Source organism: Fringilla coelebs (genome assembly GCF_963513975.1).
Source record: "Fringilla coelebs genome assembly, chromosome: 16".
Classification (NCBI taxonomy): Eukaryota; Metazoa; Chordata; class Aves; order Passeriformes; family Fringillidae; genus Fringilla; species Fringilla coelebs.
The window spans coordinates 2,468,415-2,488,945 of NC_140042.1; the positions used below are offsets into that span (position 1 = coordinate 2,468,415).

Consider the following 20,531-nt stretch of genomic DNA (forward strand, 5'->3'; position numbering starts at 1 on the left):
ATTTAAAGGGGAAATGCTGTCATTTAAAACAAAACAAAACCAAAAAAAGCAACTCAGAAAGCCCAGCTTTGAGCATATTCCAGCTCTCAAAACTAGGCCGTGCAACCAAAGCAAAAACCAAGCTGCCACCTTCCCGCGGTGAAGCGGCATTCCCGCAGCGATCCCAGCCTCCCACAGGGGAATCGGGGGTGACTGCCAGCTCCAGGAAGCCACTCTCCATCCTGCAGGGCTGGTGGTGGCCCTCTGCTTGCTGGGATGGGTAGTTTTTGCCAGCTGGGTGCTGGTGGGTGCAGGTGGTGAGTGCTGCTCAGAGTGAGATCCATGTGCTTGGATGTGAGGCTGGAACCCCAGCATCTGCACGCGCTTCCCACCTCCTCCTCCTCCTCCTCCTCCAAACCAGGTGAAAACCTCGCTGCTGCCAGCCTCAAGCAGCTGGACCAGTCTTCCTGGGGGAAATCCCAAATCCACGCAATTCCCAGCAGGTGGATTCTGAGCGTGTTTTCAGGCAGGCAATGGGACAGGATGGTGGCAGGACAATACTCGGGTCTGCCTGCTCCACCCCAGCTGGGATGCATCCTGCTGCTCTTTGGAAGGGCTGTAGCCATGGAGGATCCCTCTGAGAGGTGAAGAAGGGAAAGGGAAACTGCCTTTCCTCTGCCTTGTGCCCTGCTGGCATGACCTTCTGGGGGATAGGATGCGAGCAGCGGAAGCCAAGTGGAAGTCTTGTCATCAGTGAGTGGCAGCAACTGCCTGGGGACAGGGCGGGGTCCTCAGCACCACCAGGATCTAAGGGCAGGTTAGACCGAGGTGCACGCCTGGCACTGCTGATACAGCCTGCTAGGACAGACTCAAGCTGGTGCCTCCTGCCTTGGCTGTGTGTCTGATTTGGTGACGTGCATAAATCCACCATCACTGGGACTCTCCCAGCTCGGCAGGAACCAGGAGCAAATCCAAACCAGAGCAAATCCAAAACAAAGCAAATTCAAAACAGAGCGAAGCCATGCAAGGCAAGAGAAAACACAAAGGTGCCTGCACTGTGCCACCCCAGCCCAGGACCAAAGCAGGCCAAGAGGTGACAGCCAAACCCTCCATATCCAAATGTTTCTCCTTCTCCCCATCCTGTACCCTTTTCCTGCAGCTCCTGCCAGGCTGCCTGCATGCCCTGGCTGCCAGGAACTCGGGGCCCTGCCTGCATTTGGCAGGGCAGGCAGCGCCCAGGGTGAGAGGGAAGGCACAGCTTTCTCTGCTCCACCAGGTGTGCCTCCAGCAGACAAAAGTTGTAGGGCAGCTAACAAGGATGGGCAGGAAAGGAAAGACAAGGAAACCCCAGGTGATACCACACTCCCTGGCCACCTGATGGTGCAGCAGCTCCAGACTCACCTCTGGTGCCCCCAGTGAGGCTGTGGCACAGCTCCATCAGTTAAACCAAGGTTGTGCCATTTCCTCTGGTGGCAGAACAAACAGTCCTTCCCCACCGCGAGCCGCCTGAGGGATGCTACGGAAAATTCTGCACCTCCCCCAGTTTGGGGGAAAATCAGTTGGAGTCCCTAGATTTTGCTGCAGAGCCCTCACAGGACTCAACCCTCCAGGCTGGAAAATCCGTAGTGTGCTCTGACAACCTCTGCAGCTCAGGCAGAGGCGAGAGATGATTAAGACTGGCTGAAATCTCCCAGGACTCTGACATCTGAGAGGCCCCATGCAAGGCAGAGAACCACCCCAGGCTGCTCCTTGCAACCTGCAACTCCCCTCACCTTAGCACGGAGCTGAAGGGAGACCAGGGACCCAGCGGGGCCAGGAACCAGGTCAGCGCTGCTGGTTTCCAGGCAGCAAAGGTTTGGAAGAGCAGAGGATCATTTAGCAGAGCGACAGTGAAGGTTCAGAGCAGAGCCTTCAAATTACACGCTACAGAGCACTTTTCCTGCCTAAAAGGTCTCTGAAATGACTGTGGCGGCTCTGAAACGAAGCACTCTGTATGCAATTGTTCCCTGGGGCTTGCAGCGGAGACAGAGCCGGGAGAGGAGAGGTGGGTCTGCGGTCCCTGGCACGGGCAGCTCCTCATCAGATGAGGATACACACTTCTTCTGGGCTCCACAGCACAGCACTGCTGCTTCCCTAAATCTCCCTGGTGGTTTCTACCAGTCGTGGTATTTTTTTTTTAAATTTTTTTTTATTTCTCACTTCCTGCCTTGAACTTCACACAGCTCCTGGCCTGGGCTGCAGAGCTGCTGCTCGGTGTGTGGGTGCCCCCAGCCCCGTGTACAAACCCACAATGAACCCCTCACCACCATCACTCTTGCCACGCCTCGAGGCACACCTCAATCTCACAGGGAACGGGGAGGGAAGGGCACTCAGGGGGAACACGTCCTTTTCTCCATCTCACTTGGCTTCCTCCCATCTTTCTCCACTCCATCTCCCTCCCAGCAGCTCAAGGTCCATTTTCATCAGACAGTGACAGTCACCAGGAGAAGCAGTTTCAGCACTGGCAGGCACCAGGCACAGCCAACCTCTGCCCCCCACCCTCTGTCACCAGCACACAGGTGACAGCACCCACATCCACGCAGCCACCACGGCGCTGCTCACCCACCTGGGGCACACACACTGCCACCCTGGCAGAGGCAGCTGTGGGGTGGGAGCACTCCACAAAGTCCCAGCACACAGCAGGGAACCATTTCTGCACCATCAAGGAGGCTCTGGCGATGCCCAGGAGCTGGGGCAGCTGGAGCCGACCTGGGAGAGCTCCTGGAAGGTGCTGGCACCACCAGCGATGCCCTCCCTCGGCTGGCACAGGGCCCCAGGAGCACTGTCCCATGCAAAACCCCAACTGTTGGGTTTGCTCCTCCACACCTTCACTTTGGGAGGTCACCTGAGGGCAGCCAACACGGGCACTGCTGGCAGCCAAGGGGAAAGCGGGCAGGGCCAGTGGCCACAAGAGCTTTCAGCAAGCCAAAATCTGCTCACATCTAAGGGATGGCACCGTTCTCCATCAAAGGCAGTGGGGAACAAACAAGCACCCCAACAGCATCCCACTCTGACGTCAGTGAGAACCTCCGGCAGGTCTGCAACGTCAGCCACGAGGCTTCCAGCGTCCGGAGAGCCCTCGGGATGCCAACCCCTGGGGCAGCTCAGCACCTCCACTGGGACCCCACCGCCACGCTCAAGGTGCTGCTCCAGCTGCACATTTCCAGGGAGAGTGGGAATGGGGACACGCACGCACACACACACACACACACACACACACACACACAAACACACACACAGAGAGGAATTTAAATGGAATTTCACAGCTGCAGCAAAAGGGCACAGGAGGGGCTCAGGGCTATCTATCCAAGATGCACCGTGTCTCCGCTCGCCGTTTCGGCACCACCGGCCGGGAGCACCGCGGCCACCCGCACCCGCGGGACCGGGGGGGCCGGGGAGCCCCTCCGTGACGTCACCGAGCCAGGGACAGGCTCGCGTTTTGGGGGGATCGAGGCGGGTTTGGGGCGAGTTTGGGGGGGCCGGAACGGGCTAGGGTTGGAAACACGAGTGTGGTGGGAGCGCGGGCGGAAGGGAAGGGAAGGGAAGGGAAGGGAAGGGAAGGGAAGGGAAGGGAAGGGAAGGGAAGGGAAGGGAAGGGAAGGGAAGGGAAGGGAAGGGAAGGGAAGGGAAGGGAAGGGAAGGGAAGGGAAGGGAAGGGAAGGGAAGGGAAGGGAAGGGAAGGGAAGGGAAGGGAAGGGAAGGGAAGGGAAGGGAAGGGAAAAGGAAGAGAAGGGGATGTGGCGGCGGGTTCGCGGTGCCACCGCCGCTCCAGCGGCAGCAGGAGAGCAGCGGGCCCGGAGGGAGCCGCGGTTGCAGCCACAACTGCGACGCGAAGCCCCGGGGGGGTAACGGGGCGGCGGGCAGGGCCCCCAGCGCCTTCGGCAGCGCCCCGCTCGCCCGGCCCCTCCGCTCCCCTCGCTCCCCCCGCCGGCCCCTATCACCCGCCGCCCTCCCCGGGCCCTCCCCGGGCTCGGCGGCCCGCCCGGTTCCCCCGGAGCCGCGTCCGGAGCCCTCCTTACCTGGCGGGCCGAGCCCCGCTGCCTCTCAGCGGCGGCGCTGGGCGGGGGCGGCCCCGGCGGCCATGCCCGGGCGGCCGCGCCGCTCTCCCGCGCCCTGCGAGCCGCCTCGGCGGTGTCAGCGGGCGGGAGCCCCGCGCGGCGCCGGGAGCGAGGGGAGGGACGGCGGGGGCATGACCGAGCGCCGTCGGAAGTGCACGCGCGCCCGCCGCCTGCCCGCGACCGCGGCGACACCTGCCGGCAGCGCCGCCGGTGGCACCGGGAACGGCGGCGGGGCGGCGGCGGCGGGCGCTGCGCGCACCGGGGGCAGCGGGGCGGGCGCTGGGCACGGCACCGGGCACCGGGGCACGGCACACGGGACGCCGGGGGCAACGGGGCGGGCGCTGGGCGCGGCACAGCGGGAACCGGGGCACGGCACACGGGACACCGGGGGCAACGGGGCGGGCGCTGGGCACGGCACAGCGGGAATCGGGACATGGCAAAACAAGCAGCGGGCACAGGGGCAGGCTCCGGGCATGGCACGCTGGGAGCCGGGGCACGGCACACCGAGCACCGGGCAGCCAGCAGCAGGAAGCGTATGGCAGCTCCTGAGCTGGGCACCGGGGACCGGGCAGTGGAGGGTAGAAGGGGTGTTGGGCACCGGGCACCCTGATGGGTGCAGGCACTGGGCATCGGGGACCATGCACGAGAGAGTGGCACCGGTGCTGGGTGCGGGAAGCCCCCGGCGCCAGGTGCTGGTGCAGTGACACCAGTGCTGGGTGCAGGGCATCCCCCTGGGCAGCCTTCAGTGGGTGCTGGTACTGGGCAGGATGAGGTCCCTGCAGACACACATCAGACCCTGGGTCCGGGTTTGGAGCTGGAGCTGTCTCTGGGCTTGAATCCACATTTGGATCAGGACTATACCACATGTGGGTCTGCACTTGGGTCTGTGTCTGGATTTAGATCAGGATTTGGAACTGGATTCGGATCCACATCTGGATTTGCATTTGGAGCTGAATTTGGATCCACATCTGGACTTGCCTTCAGTGCTGGATTCCGATCCTCATCTGGATTGGAGTCTGGGACATGCATCTTCCACAAAGGATGGATGTAGCCTTTCCCCCCACCCCTGCTCCCCGAGCATTCCGTGGGTGCCCAGAGCACCATCACCCCACGAGGTTTTCATCACTGCCCACTTTCCTTGCTCTGGGCACCTTCAGGGGGAAGCTGGGGTCTGCAGCAGTGTGACAGGAGCCCTGACCAGGGAGCAGAGGGGAGGGACGAAATGGCAGCAGTCCCGCTGGCCTTGGCTGTGCTCAGCGGTGCGTCTGGGGCTGAACGTGCTCCAAGGAGGAGCCGAGGTCAGGGAGGGGGATGAGTGCAGGAAACATATTAAGTGAGGAAAATTGGCTGCAGCCAGCAGCACTGCCTGATGTTTGCCTGGGATTTTCCTCTCCATCAGGTATCCGGTGTAAGCCCTCGCTGCAGGGTGGTGGCAGCTGGTTATTCATGAGTCTTGGATGTGCCACCGGCCACCAGCACCTGCTGTGCACTGAGAGGGGTGGCACCCAGGGCCCCTCCGTGCTTGTGTCCCCAGTGCTGACACCCAGCTTTGGCCAAGGCGATATGTGCAGATATTTTAAGAGGAAGACTCTGTGCTCTCACAGCTTGACTGCTAATTTATAATCCTGTTTTCCTATTAAAATAAAAGCCTCTCTCTTATTCCCGAACGTGAGAGCCAAAGCGGAGCTCTGAGGAAGTGCCCTGTTTGCAGAACACACTGAAACACACAAAGGAAACGAGGCAAAACCAGCGTTTTGCACGTTTTTGAGCCTCATTTTAGCTGGGACTTGGAACAGCAGAAGGGAAATCTTTTCCAGCAGGATGTGCACAGCGGGGGTGTGCGTGGAGCTGCTGGTGTCCCTTTGGAGCGGGGCCACCTGCCTGCCGAGGGACAGCAACCGCTGCGGTGCCTGCTTGTCCCCGAGGGGTGGCAGGTCCCTTGGGGATGCCAGGGATGAGAGATGGAGCAGCACGTCCCCCGTGGGGCCGGCCAGGCGGGGATGGCAGCCGGTGGCAGGAAATACCTGCTGCTCCGCCGCTTCCCGGCCAAAGCGAACAAGAGGGAGAGTGTTCGGAGGGCGGCTGCGGCCGCGTGTGGCAGGAGGGGCCTCCGAGGGACACACAGGCCATTGTTCCTCGAGGATGTGGGGCGGAAATTTGGATGGACCCGTTGCGTGCCGCGCTCGCAGCATTGCCGGGACTGATCCCAGACTGAGTGGGTCCGGGGTGGGAACGCGTTAAACGCTGTGCCTGATGGAAGGGTCACTGGTATTGGTGGTGGTGGGACAGCCCCAGTGGAACGACCCTCTTGAGAAGGCTCTCCTGCTCCTCGCAGCTGGAGCATCGCACATGCCCAGCGACTTTCAGCCTTTCCGGAGCTCCTACTGGTATTTGTTGTGGCCCCGCAGCAGCTCTGCTGTCTGCCTGTTCCACCCGCACCCCACCAGCCTTGCAGCAACCTGGAAAGACATTTAATACAGGCTGGGTTTGATCTGCACTTTGACATTCCTTCAAGTGTTCCCTGGTGTTTTCCTGTCGCTTGCACAGCGCCTTTTCCCACCAACGCTCCCTCACTGCTGCAAAAAGGAAGAAAAAGGCTTGCAGAGTGTGCCCAGCCTTGCAAATCCCTAATTACCCACTGCACATCCTGGCTTCCCCTGGAGCAGCATTGCTGTCAGCAGGGATGGGGTGCAGGCTCTCCCCACTGTGGCTGATGATGCTGGTCCTTGCAGAGAGAGCAGAGGGGTTTGTCTGGCTGCTCCCACCTGGCTCTGCTCTCCTTCCCCCTGCACCCATCTCTGCACCAGCTTCCAGATCTGAAGCGGTTTTTAAGGAGAGAGGCTGGGAAAGGGGGGAGAGAAGAGAGTGTGCTGCTCTCCTTCCGTGCTTCACCCTTTCTCAGGAACTGGCCAGATTGTTTCCATTAGGAAAAGCTGAGGATCCAAGTATTTGTCAATGACCAGGAGAAGATTTGCTGATGGAAGCTGCCGTTCCCTCCAATAATGTTGAGCGAGGTGCTTGGCGTGGACCCATCCTTTTATGGTAAAATTAGGGCTAAACGCTGCGGGGATTTGCATTTGAAGTTGATTGATACATGGCATTAGTGCATGCGTAGATAATTTTGTGTTTTGAGATCGCTGAGCAAGGAATAATTTTTATTTTGGGTCAAAGATAAGGGCATTGCGTTGAGATGAAATATGAAGGGTGCTGATCTGTGTCACGGACACTGCGTTTCTCTTGGCTGGGGAAGGGGATGGCAGCCCTGCACTACCCATTCCTGCCCTTGCTTTTAAGTGCTTTGGGTCTGTGCCCGATGCAAGGAGTGATCCCCTGCTGTCACTTAATGCCAGGACACGGTTCCAACTTTATGAGCTTTGGAGTTTCCCCTTATTAAAAAAAAAAAAAAAAAGCAAACAAAAAACCAGAAGAAACCTCTGCTTTATTTTATTTACTTATTTTAGCAGCTGAGGCTGTGCCACTGAGAAACATTAATTAAATAGAGCAGTGTGGCTTGATCATTACGGGAAAGGTGTGGGGAGAGCGTTGCCAAGCTGGCAGTGCCTTCCAAACCCCCCTCTGGCAACCTGGACTGATGCTGTCAGCAGCACCTCGGCCCTCCCAGCTGCTCAGTGCCAGTCCCTGCCCTTGCACTTGCTCTTGCAGCACATCCCAGGCCAGGTGGCACGGCTGGTGTCACACCAGGATGTGCAGCTGTTCCCCTGGCAGTAAGGACAAGGGTTCAGCACCGTTGGGGACTCAGGAGTGGAGGAGGGGGCTTCCCTTTGAGCTCCCAATCCACAAGGACTGAAGAGGTGGTGGCTGCTTTGCTAAGTGCATCAGCACAGGGCAACTCCCTCCTCCTTCCCTCTCCCTATCCATTCATGGAATCGTTGAATCCCAGAATGGTTTGGGTTGGAAGGAACCTTAAAACCCATCCAGTTCCAGCCCCCTGCCATGAGCAGGGGCACCTTCCACTATCCCAGCTTGCTCCAAGTCCTGTCCAACCTGGCCTTGAACACTTCCAGGGCTGGGGCAGCCACAGCTTCTCTGGCAACCATCACAGGGAAAAATGCCTTCCCAATATCCCATCTAACCCTGCCCTCCAACAGTAGGAAGCAATTTCCCCTTCTGCTGTCACTCTATGCCCTTGTCCAAAGTCCCTCTCCAGTATATCCATCCATCCATCCATCCATCCATCCATCCATCCATCCATCCATCCATCCATCCATCCATCCATCCATCCCTCCAGCTCCCAGCAGGAGCACATGGGCTGTTTTGGCAGGGCCAGGTGGCAGGAGCAATGTGGTTCATGGGGTACAGGGAGCTCTGAGGAGAGGGAACTGCAGACATTAATTAGGCAGTCGGTGAGATCCTCAGGTGCTGATAACTCAGCAAAAGCACAGGGCCATTTGCATGCAGGAGATGTCCCAGAGATAAGAAATTATCCCCCACCCCCACCCCATGTCCCTCCTTGTCCCTTTGATCAGGTCCCAGGGCCACCACAGCTGGCAGAGCAGGGTGACAAACCCCCTCCTCCTCCACCAAAGCAGGTGGAGGGAGATAAAAAGGAAGGAGAAGGAGGAGGGAGCAGAGCTGAGGAGCAAAATCAGCTGCACTACAAAACGCCCCGAGCAGTCACTTGTGCTTGAGGCCATCCCTGCTGTGTGGCCGAGTGGCTTTTTCCAGGCCTGGCAGGAGAAGCCCGGAGGGGTGGGAAGGGGGACTGGGATAAGGGAAGGAGGAAGACGGCCCCAGTTGGAGCTTCAATAGCTTTCAGAGGCATTTTGGGGATGAAAGCTGCCCTGGGGCCCCTCCCAGCGAGCAGCATTGCTGTGGGTATGCTGCGAGCATCGCGTTTGGCTGGCTGGCAGCTTCCTTGGTGTGCTGAAAATGGTATTAAAAAAAAATTTAATAAATAAAGCAAAACCTACAACAACAAAAAAATATAGCACCAGCCCCCCTCCACCCCACCCCCCCGTCTCCACCACCCAACAACAACCAAGAAAGGCAAAATCTTTCACAAGCCCGGAAGATGTCACCATAGAAACAGAAATCAGACCCACTCCACGGATCCTGCCGCCTGGGAAGGTGATAAAATGTTTTCTATCGATTGCTGTCGGGAAAGTCACTGCTGATAAGCCATCCGAGGAGAAATGGAGCGGGGACGCGGGGACGTGGGAGCTCTTCAAATGAGGCTCCAGATGGTCCCTGGGCTGCCCCTGTGCAGCGGGCGGGGACCGAGGGGCCCAGGGCTGCCCGGGGGCGGCTGCTGTGCCCCGGGCTGGTGCCAGGGTGTGCCCAGAGAGGTGCGAGTGTGCCATGCCCTTGGCTGCTGCAAGCACCAAGTGGAAGGCTCAGTGTCTGCTTTCCCGCTCGCTTCTGCAGCACAGCAGCTGTTGCTGGCTTTAAGCTGAAAGAGAGGAGGTTTAGATTGGATATTAACAAGGAATTCTTCCCTGTGAGGGTGGTGAGGCACTGGCACAGATGCCCAGAGAAGCTGTGGATGCCACATCCCTGGAAGTGTTCAAAGCCGGGCTGGATGAGGCTGGGAGCAGCCTGGGATAGTGGAAGGCGTCCCTGCTGATGGCAGGGGGTGGAATGAGATGAGATTTAGGGTCCCTTCTAACCCAAAGCATTCTATGATTCCATGAAAATCACGCCACACGTTGGGACAGATGAACCTTCCCCTGACTCCCAACGTGGCACCACCAGCATTCCAGCCCCTCTTGCCTGGCCTGGCTGGGTATCACAGTGATAATCCCCGTGGTGCTTTCCAGCACGCTGCCCTCCCAGAACCCCCATTCCCAGTCCCCATTTGCATGCTGGAGGCTGCTCTGCAGCTGGGAGCATCCCTGTGGCTGCGGCGCCGGCTGGGAGGTGTGGGATCTTCCCGGCGGCTCTTCCCAGGGCTGCGCACAGCGCCGGGGCCTGGCTCGAGTGCCCTTTGAAGAGATGGAAAATCCTATTATCTGCTCATTCTTCTCGCAGTGTGAAGCCTCAGAGCATTCAGCAGCAGTCGAGTGTGGTCTGCTGCCTGCAGCCCAGCGCTGCCTCCGCTCCCACCCACGCGGGAAGCTCTGGGTCACCAGGGATGGGCATCACATTCCCATCCCCTGATCCATGCATTTCCCATCCCCTGATCCACGCACCTCCCCCACTCTGATCCATGCCAGAACTCGGGGATCCAGCTGTCCCCACAATAGCCTGTGCAGCTTCCAGCAGTGGGGTGCAGAGGATGTGCAGGGAAGCGCTGTGGGGGTCTGTGTGCTGATCCCCTGCTCCATGGGGAGCCGAGGTTGCTGCTCCAGCCTGCAAATCCTCACGTCATTAAGGCCGGGAAGGTGTAACCCATCTCACATCCTCCATCCCCAAGGCAGCTTTGCTGCCAGTAATTGGCAGCAATAAAAGAGGCGGTTAATCCAGGGCAGCGTGGGATGCAGGCAGAGAGATGTCTGCAGTGAAAGGCACCCTGGCAAGGAGGAGCTGAGGAAGAATACGCTCCTGGGCACAATTTGCAGCCCTGGAGAGCTGGTTGGATGCCACGGGGAGCATTTGCTGGGGATTTTGTTAATGATGTAGGCGCAGCCTTCCCAGCTTGGCCTGTGCTAAGCCCTGGCTCACACAAGCTGAGGCTCTTTGGCTTGAACTTAGACCAGCTGCTTTCCACTGGCTGGTGAATTTTTGTCTTGTTACTGGGTGGTTCCATGTGGGAGATGAACAAAGGAGCAGTCAGTGGGTGATTCACCTTAGGGGTTTTTTTTTGGAGGAGAAGGGAAGGGTTAAACCATGCCTTGTTACTGAGTTATTTTAGGATGGTTGTGCTGAAGGGACTGCGAGAGGATTTGTCTGCACATGGGAAGATGGAATTTAATCAATATTGACAAGAGCCATTCACCAAAACAGGCTCATTCGCTAATGAAAGCCAGACCTGGTGTGTCCCTGGGGAAGGACAGCTTTGGGAAAGAGGGGAAGGAGGCACTGGAAAGACACAGCTCCCACTCCCATGCTCCTGGTTCTTATGAAACCAGGCTGCATTTGGGATTGATTTTCCCAGCACAGAAAGACTTTGGCTTGTTTGCCTTGTAGCTGCAGGATGCCCAGGACCAGCCCCTGTGGCTGCAAAGCAACGTTCCCATCCCTGCCTGAGGATCTGGGTCCGTGTCACTCCCCCAGGCACAGTGTCCCAGAGCCAGGCAGAGGCTGGGGTGTGTGTGGTGGCAGCAGAGCCAGTCCCACACAGACAGCTCGGGGTGCAGTGGGGCAGGATGGGGTTGCAGGGTTTTTTTGCTCTCCAGCTCAGATCACAGCCAGGAAGCAAAGTCTCCTTCCATGGGTGGAGGTGATTCCATCCAAGCCATAAAATCTGCTGGGTTTTCTGTCACCTGCTTAACTCAAAACACCCACCGAGGCAGTGGTGGGAGAAGAATGGTTCTGTCAGAGTCTTGTGTTTTCCCCTCTACCCTTGCACTTCACACCAGGAAGTAGCCAAGACACCTCTGTGACCAGCCCCTCCCAGCAATGGAGAAGAAACCTAATTTCTGTGGTTGACAGCTGATATTTCCCACCACTGCCAGCTCTGTACCCTGGAGCTGGGCTGAGCTCGTTATCCCACAGTGGACAAAAAGTCCTGCCATTCCCCCCACCCCCTGTGCATCCCCAGATTCCTGGAAATCCATGGAAGACAGGGATCCAGGCATCATCCTGCTCCATCACATCATCCATGTAGAGCAGCAACCGCTCTCTGCTGTGTGAAGGACTCGACTTAATTTGTTGGGCACTTTTTTTTCCCCTCTAAAAGGCAGCACTGTATCCCCCAACCTTCTGGTGCAGCCGCGGGGCTGCTCCCGGAGCGTGGGGGCCGAGCGGGATGAGACTGGAAAAAAGGAAGATTCTGATCCCCCGCCAAGCCTCACAATCCCATCCAAGTTCACACTGGCAGATAATGAGCTTTAATGAGCAGGCCACACTAATTGGTAAGTGATCCCAGAACCGGCTGTGGCAGAGGCAAGGGAAGAGCAGTGGCAGCTCAGGGCGAGGAGGGGCCAGGGCTGAGCAGTCCCTGGTGCTCCGGAGGGCAGGGGCTGCCAGGGATGGGGCTACTGGCAGTGAGGGTCTGCTTGCCCCCGTGGGGGGCTGCCTGCTGGACTGCCAGGGGGGCTGCAAGCAGGGCTGTGATTGCAGGATCTGTTCCTGGGTACCATCTGTGTCCTGGAGAGCAGCAGCTGTGTGGCCAGCAGGTCAAGGGAGGGGATTTTCCCCCTCTGCTCTGCTCAGGTGAGACCCCCACCTGCAGAGCTGCCTCCAGCTCTGAGCCTCTAACATCAGAAAGATGTGTGGAGCTGCTGGAGCAGTCCAGAAGATGCCAAGGGCTGGAACATCTCTGCTCTGGAGTCAGGATGAGAGCGCTGAGGGGTGTCCAGCCTGGAGAGGAGAAGCCTCCAGGGAGAGCTCAGAGCCCCTTCCAGTGTCTAAAGGGGCTCCAGGAGAGCTGGAGAGGGACTGGAGACAAGGGCCTGGAGTGACAGGACACAGGGAATGGCTTCCTACTGACAGAGGCATGGATGGGCTATTGGGAAGAATTCTTCCCTGTGAGGGTGTGAGGCTCTGGCACAGGTTGCCCAGGGAAGCTTTTGCTCTGCGGGGTGATGAGTGGCCAGAGGTCAGCTGGCACCCACAGCCCTTGGACCCCGAGTGGGGCAGGGTGAGCCCGAGCGGCCAGGGAGCCGAGGGTGCTAATCAGAGACATTCCTGAGGCAGCCCTAATCGGAGATCATTGTAAATTCCCCTCTCAAATGGAGTGGAAAAATGCCATTAAGCTAATATAACATCACCGGGAAGGACGCGCTGCCGCCGCCGTCTCTGGGGAGTCAGGCTGCAGCGAGGGGAAGGAGCAGGAGATGACAGCAGCCAGAAGGGTTGGGGTGGTGGGAGCTGCTCAGGACCACCCAGCCCTCCTTGGCTGGGCCCTGCCTCAGTTTCCCCAGATGGCCAAGAGGCCTGATCCAGCACTCAGGGGACGCCAGGAGCTGGTTGAAGGGCTTGTTTCTCATTGAACCTCTGTAAAGTCAGGGGAAACTGAGGCAGAGGAGAGCTTGTCAAGGACAGCAGCAGGATCCTACCTCCCCTGGGTGCCTTGCTGCCCCATTCTCTAGGAAAAAGGTGTCTAAGTCACATTGTTTAAATAGTAACACATCCAGGAGAGCAGCTGGAGCAGAAGGCTCCAGGGAGACCTTAGAACACAAGTCGAGCAGAGAAACTGTGACTGCCCCATCCCTGGAAGCTTCCAAGACCAGGTTGGACAGGGCTTGGAGCAACCTGGGACAGTGGAAGGGGGGTGAAACTGGGTGGGCTTGAAGGTCTCTTCCAACCCAGACCCTTCTGTGATTTGTGCTGGGCATTGTGACGTGGCTGATTTGGGCAGTGCCTGGGCAGGGGTGAGGAGCAGCTCAGCTGTCTGGGGGTGCAGGGCTGGAGGGGGGGACCTCTGCTAGCACCCCAAGGGGACGAACGGGGGATGCAGGAGCACGAGCTCCATCAGCCCCATCAGCAATCATCAGCTGAGCCACCGTCAGACGGGACCACCCTCAGCCAGGGGTGCTCAGGCTCTCCGGGGGCTGAGCAGGAGCCTGGGGACCGTCCAAGGAGCGGAGGATGGCCTGTCCCCACCGCGGCGCTCTGCCAGCTCCCTGCAGCAGCCGTGCTCCCTTCCAACACTAAGTGGCAGCCTCTGCCCGGCTTTGGGGCAGCCCCTGGCAGCGCCCGGGCAGCGGAGCCTGGGCAGCCGCGTCCTCAGAGTGGGCTTCAGCATCCTCGGGGGCGGCTTCAGCACCTTCAGAGGGGGCTTCACCGTCTTGAGAGGGGGCTTCAGCATCTTCAGAGGGAGCTTCAGCACCCTCGGGGAGGGCTACAGCATCCTCTGGCTCCCAGGGCTCCCAGCCTGGCTGAGACCTGCCTGGTGCCAAGCACACTGAGGGTCCTGCCAGGGGACATCCTCAGCCCCACAGCCCTGGGTGCCAGGCTGAGCCCTGCACAGGGTCAGATCGGGTCAGTGCCGCCTGCTAGGAGGGAGATAAGGCTCAGGGTTGGCAGCTGTTGGTGCCATATGCTGAATTAGAATCACAATCCACTAAACAAACACTATCTTGGGATAAAAACGTGCTGCTTAAGGCAAGGAGGCATTTCTGCTGCAGGTATTGACCCCAGAACCCAGCGTGGGGATTTGCAGTGCTATCAAGAAGCACAGGGATAGAAATGAGTCCTGGGAGCTGAAGCCTGCTGGTGTGTCTGTGATTAGGGAAGCACGTTGGGACTTGTGCTGGATAAAGTGCTGACACTTCAGGGAAAGGCTGCTCTGGGTTTTCTGCAGCACAGGATGGGAGGAAAGTAAAATAAAAATAGGTTGAATGACCATCCTGGGTGTTTTGGTGGCAGGCAGCAGTTCAAACCAGCGTGGGAGATCAAAGAGAAAGGCAGCACGACACAGGGCAGCCCCTGCTCCCTCCCAGGCATTGTCCTTGGCACGATGACAAATTTCAACCTTGGGAATCGCACCCAGTTGGCCAAAATATCCCTGTGCAGAGCAGGAGCCCTCGCTCCCACTCTGAGCTGGTCCCACAGCCTGTCCTGCACCATCAGGGCACAAAATGCTGTGTGTGAGGCCAGGATCTGCCCAGCCCCAACCCACCTCAGCATGTGCAGGCAGTACAGTCCTGCATGGACTCTACAAAATAGAATTCCAGGCTGGTTTAGGTTGGAAAGGACCTTTAGAAGGTCATGCAGTCCTGCCCCTGCAATGAGCAGGGACATCTCTAAGTAGATAAAGTTGCTCAGAGCCCCATCCAACCTGAGCACGAGTATTTCCATGGATGGGGCACCCACAGATTCTCTGGGCAACCCATGCCAGCGCTCTACTACCCTTGCTGTAAAAATATCCCCCTTTTATCTAATCTAACCCAGCCTTTTTTTCAGTGAGCCCCAGCAGCCTGTAATTTACGTGCACCTCAACAGGGCTACATGCGACCTCCAAGGCTGCAGGTGCTTTTTTTCCCCGCGGGCTGGGGACAGGTACAGCTGATGCTCAGCCAAGGACGCGGTGGCAGCGCTCGGTGCCGCCCAGCCCCGCTGCCCGGCGCTGGCGCGGCCGCTCCGCAGCTGCGGATCCCGATAAATCCCGGCTCACGTGTGAGCCCCTCGGTGCCGCTGCTTTGTCACAGCCCAGCGCTCACGCCGGGTTTATCACAGCTGAGTCGGCTGGCACGCGTTCCACTCCACATTTATCCCCTCCAATTTTGGAGCGAGCAGCCGCTCGGAACCATCCGCAAACAGCCCCGGGCCGAGCGCGGTGCCTGCCCCGCCGTCCTGCGCCGCCCACGCTCCTTCCCCTGCTAGATCAACAAGATATGGGCTAAAGCATCCCAAAATCCTGGAGAAACCCAGCCTTCAGCAGGCCTGGGAGGTCCCCAAGGGTTGCTCTTCTCCCTGGGATCAAGCGATGGGATGTGTGGGAATGAATTGTAGAATCATTGAGGTTGGAAAAGACCTCCAAGATCATCAAGTTCAACTTCTGAATGGTGCAAAGTTGTGTTGTGGGGGGTGTTAGACTGGATATTTGAAATTCTTTCTGAAGGGAATGGTCAAACCCTGGAACGGGCTTCCTTCCTTCAATGTCCCAAGCCTCTCCAAGAGGCATTTGGAAAATGCCTTTAATAACATGCTTTAGCTTTTGGTCAGCCCTGAAGTGGTCAGGCAGTGGGACCAGAGGATCATTGTAGGTCCTTTCCAGCTGAAACAGTTCTATTCTATTCTATTCTATTCTATTCTATTCTATTCTATTCTATTCTAACTCATTCCCACACCCACCTTGAAAGCCCTTTGGGCTCACATCCCTCACCCCCACACCCAGTCTCAGGCTGCTGAGTTATTTCCATGGCCCCCAGATGATTTGTGGCCTCCTGCCACTGCTCAGAGGACAGGGACACTCGGATGAACCCTCCAGCCTCTCCCCCCACAGCTCCCTGGTGTAAATCAGCACAGCGCTGGTGATTCCAGCCAGGCTGATTTATGCCAGCAGAAGGACACTCTGAAGCTCAGTGGTGATTTAGAAATCCCATTAGGACCTGGTCCCTTCTGCAGGAGAGGTGCAGGAGGTTGGTTTCTCTCCTCCTGCTGCAGTGGTGGCACTGGCAGCCAGCTGTGCTGTCGTTCCTGTGGCTGACCCCAGCAGGATCAGTGCTCCCAGAGCTCCATCCCAGGAAGGTGAAACCTCCTCTGGGATTTACAGCAGGCAGGAGAAGCCAGTCCCATCTGCCACCCCGGGCACCTACTCTGTTTTTTTCATTAAAGCTAATGTGAGAAACAACAGGGCAGCAGGAAAAGGGACTTCCATGGGCAGGGTTCTTGGGGAAGGAAGAGCTGTGAGGCAGCAGGAGCTGAATTTACCTCCATGGGAGCCCTGAAGAAGATGAGGGTTATTTTTTAAAAGGGAGAGTGAGACACAAGGCAAAAACATCGCCTAGGAAAAAAAAAAACAACTATAATCTCTCAGTACTCTCTTATCCTCCTTTCCTGATCCTTCCTTTGGTCTCTGCACACACTCAGGGCATTTTGCCCTACATGATGTTCTGCAGCTGGTGCTCGGCCACACAAATCACCCCTCAGCCAGGCTAACACATGACTAAACAACTGCAAAGGCACTTTGCAGCATCATTTTTTCACCAGCTTTAGCAGCACACCGGCTTTTATGGCACAGCTCTCCCTTCCGTCACTTTATCCAGCCTCCATAATGTACCACCCCCTCAAGAAAAAAAAGAGGAAAGCAGTTTAAAACCAGGCCATTGCAGAGAAACAGCTCCCACATGGAAAATTGCTCCTCGAGGGGTGCTGCAGCCTCCCCTGCTGCCATGGAAAGGCCAATTAGAGCTGGAAAAAGCTCTCAGGGGAGTGCTCAGGTAGGAGGTTTGCTGCTCTTTTGGGGTGAGGCTCGGAGCAGCCAATGCTCAGCTTGGTGTGAGGGTCTGCAGGTCCCACCAGAGGGAAAGGGGTTGCTGAAAACAGGGAAAACCTTTCTGAAGGATGCCTCTCCCATATTTTCTGGGCACCCAAAGGCTGGTTTGTGCACTCATGGCACCACTTTGGAGCAGTGCATCTTCCACACCTTCCTTTGCTTCTTGGCAGTGCCATCAGCTGCCAAGGATGCTCCATCCTGATTCTTGGAGTGGGGGGACCCACAGACCCCCCCAGTTCCCACTATTCACCTTGCAGGGCCCTCCCAGTTCTCTCTTCCTGAGCAATTTTTTACCATTTCAGCTCCTTTTTGCAGCTTGTTGTAACAAACACCCCAAGACTGGTTTTTACTGCTTAAATATGTTGTGTGCTGGTGCTTGTGTGGCAGCTCCTGGAGGGGGTTTTGTGGGTTATCCATCCTCCCCTTTCCCTCCCCTCTGCTGAGGGCAGGACCAGACCAAGCCACCAGCTCCTGTCCCCAGTGTCCCCAAGCTCAGCACTGTAACTGTCTGTGCTTGGGGGAAGAGGAACTGTGAACTCTGGGGAGGACACAGGGCATCCCAGGGACATCCCCAGCCCCACAGCAGGGTTTGACCTTCACAGATGAAATCTTCCCACTTTCTCCACCTCTCTCATCCTTCCCTTTCTCCTCCAGGGAAACAAAACTTCTCACACAAAGCTTGGGCCAAGGAAATGCCATGCCAGCAGCCACAGCCTTGGAGAGCTGGGAACAGCCTGTCCATCCCAGGGAACTCCCTGAAAAGTCAAGGCTGGGCTGGCTCTGTGTCTAGCACACTCACAGGAGGCTGGATTTACTTCTGACCATAATAATCGAGTAATGGCACAGCCTTGCCGTGTGCCCTTGGTCACATCTCTGCTTCCCCAGCGCTGGTGATGATGTTGGGTGGAAATAAGAGAGTGATGGAGGGATGGAGCAGGAGGCTGCTGGCCACACACTGTGCTCCTGGCAAGGCTGGGAGCTGCAGACGTGTCACAGGCTTCTCCCTCACGGTCTCCAGGATTAGCTTAATAGCACGGGGAAAATAACAGGATGAAAAATTCGCTCCCCTCCAAGCACTAAAAGCCAAGTTTCAAGGTTAATTGTCTGCCCTGTAGGAATAGCTTTTACACACTGCAAGGGGCTTAATTAGTGTCATTTTAGCCAAGCAGAGAGAGCGTGCCCTGGACCCATACTGCATGCCCCCAAGCCTATTTTCCTCTCCACAAGAGGTGATGGATTGCAGGCAGCTTCCCTGCACCAGAACTCAGCAGGGACAGGTTTAGGGCCGATCATGGAACCCTAAGATGCACCTTGACAGCTGCTGCAGCCCCAAGCCCCATCCCTGCACCCACTGCACTCTTAGGTCCTGCTCTGAAGGATCCTGTCTGTGTCCCCAGCGATGCCCCTGTCCCCACTGAGCAGGGGAGCACCCGTCCCCACTGAGCACCCACTGCCAGGCCTGGCTTTAAGGAGAGCATGAGAGGGTGGAGGGAATTTTGGAATTTCTCTGCCTAGGCAGGGCTGTCCTGTGTGTGCCTACCAGCTTTGGGACATGGCCACTCTCTGTGCAGCCAAGATTTGTTTTCAGCCCAGCACTGATCCCAGAGCGAAGCCAGACAGGGTCCAGCTCCAAGGAGTGAGGAGAGGCAGGAATGAACACCAGGGCCAGTGCCAGCAGTGGGGTCTCTGGGGGTGCAGGGGCAGCCCATCTGCAGAGTGACTCAGGACTTTCCCAGCCCAGGACAGCTGCTTTCCCCTGGAGTGTTCTTGGAGCAGGGAGAGAGTCCCCAGGGAGGGTCCCAGTCCCTGGCTCAGCCACAGCAGCCCCTGGCTGTGGTTTTCCATCCTCACCAGCTCACAGACCCCACAGGGACAGCCATGACCTCCCTGCACTCCAGGCCAGGAGGCTGCCCTGGATGCCTGCCCGTCTGGGCAGGAGCAGACCTTGGAGAGGAGCAGCCTGCTGGGATTTTCAGTTTTGCCCATATTGAAGAATTCATGGCAGCCCCCACTAAACCCATCTGCTGGTAAAAGCCTCCTCATTCCTGCTACAGCCCCTCTTCCAGCTGGGTTTTCCTCCTCCCACACCCCACACTCTGCTGTGGGGTTGTGGCCAGTGGGTGCTGGGGCCACCCCATACTCCCAGCTTCACTCCAGCCTCTCCCCCTTCCTTCCCTGACCTTTGGATTCAATCTCTCCCTGTTAGCTGATGTCCAAACAGGGTCCCAGGGGCTCTCCAGCAGCAGAAACAAACCACAGCAGGAAACATCCATCCCAATGGACAGGGCTGGCAGGGAGCCCCCCATCCCTGCCTGGGCACTGACCCACATCCCAGCTGCTGCTCTTTTTTATGGGAATCTGCAAAAATCCCCCAATTCTTGGTAAGAGGGTGATGCTACAGGAAGGCACCCTGGCAAAGGGGATGTCTGGAGTTTGGTGCTTCCAGGTGGGTGTGAGAAGCAGGGAATTGGGAATTTAGTACCAATGGGGTTAAACATCTTAAACCAGAAACAAGGTAAAGAGTCTGCTTTGGCTTGGGTGGGGAAACCCCAGAACTTCTGCTCCATGGCGTTTTATACAATCAAAGATCAGTTTGGGCTGAAAAGATGAAGGAAGGGAAGTATAAAGTTGGCTCCAGAAGTTTCTTTTTGTTGAAATTAGTTGAATCATGAGCCAATAATGGCACCCAGCTCCCAGTCTGCCTATGGGAGGATCATGGCAGAAATCCTGGTTATTCAGTTTGGGGGGTCCAAGGGCCAAGGCACTCCCAGCTCACACTCCCCTCCTGCTGCTGTGGCTCCAGGCTCACACTGGTGAGGAGTGATGTATTTTTAATTTGTTTAAGGGAATTAAGCTCATCTGTGTCTGACTACTCACACGGCCTCCACTTTCATTAATTTCTGAGCTGCTTGCCTGGATTCCTCTGGCTCTGGCAGGGTTTGGAATCACAGGGAGACCAATTTCCTGCAAATTTCACAGATGTGGGTTGCTGGAGAGCAGCAGGAGACCCCATTTGCCCCTTTCCCACAGTGGGGAGCAGTTTGGATCACCCACCACATCAGTCCCATAGGGACATTCTGCATTTCCCATTGTGTCCTGCTGGAGAGCAGCACGCTGGCAGCTGGAGAGCCTCTGCCCTCCTGAGGTCCCCAACCTTCTTTCCAGGGTCCCCAACCTTCTCTCTGGGGTCCCTGACCTTTTTCTCAGGGTCCCTGACTGCCTTTCCATCTTCCTTTTGAAACCCTTCTGTGATGCAGCTCGTAAACAGACACAAAAGCAGGGGGGAGAGAAGAGATAAGATAAAAATAACAGCAGCAGGAGTGGGTTTGAAGTAAATAACAGGAAAACATCAAAGAGGAGGGGGAGTGATGCTCTGAGGAGGTATTTATAGCTGGCTCTGTGGTTCCTCAGGATGGACTTGTGTGTCCCCACGGAGCCTCTTCCTGGCCCCC

General features: G+C 57.3%; 1 protein-coding gene across 2 annotated transcripts in view; it reads right to left on the reverse strand.

Moving 5' to 3' along the window:
- RAI1 (retinoic acid induced 1) overlaps positions 1–4,174 on the reverse strand; it is a 74,824-nt gene extending 70,650 nt beyond the window's left edge. The window contains exon 1 of one of the 2 annotated variants that reach the window (XM_084216672.1): positions 4,038–4,174. The gene's annotated coding sequence lies outside the window, so the exon portion shown is untranslated. The remainder of the gene's footprint in view (positions 1–4,037) is intronic. The other variant, XM_084216673.1, reaches the window with a different exon arrangement.
- Positions 4,175–20,531: the final 16,357 nt, after the last annotated feature.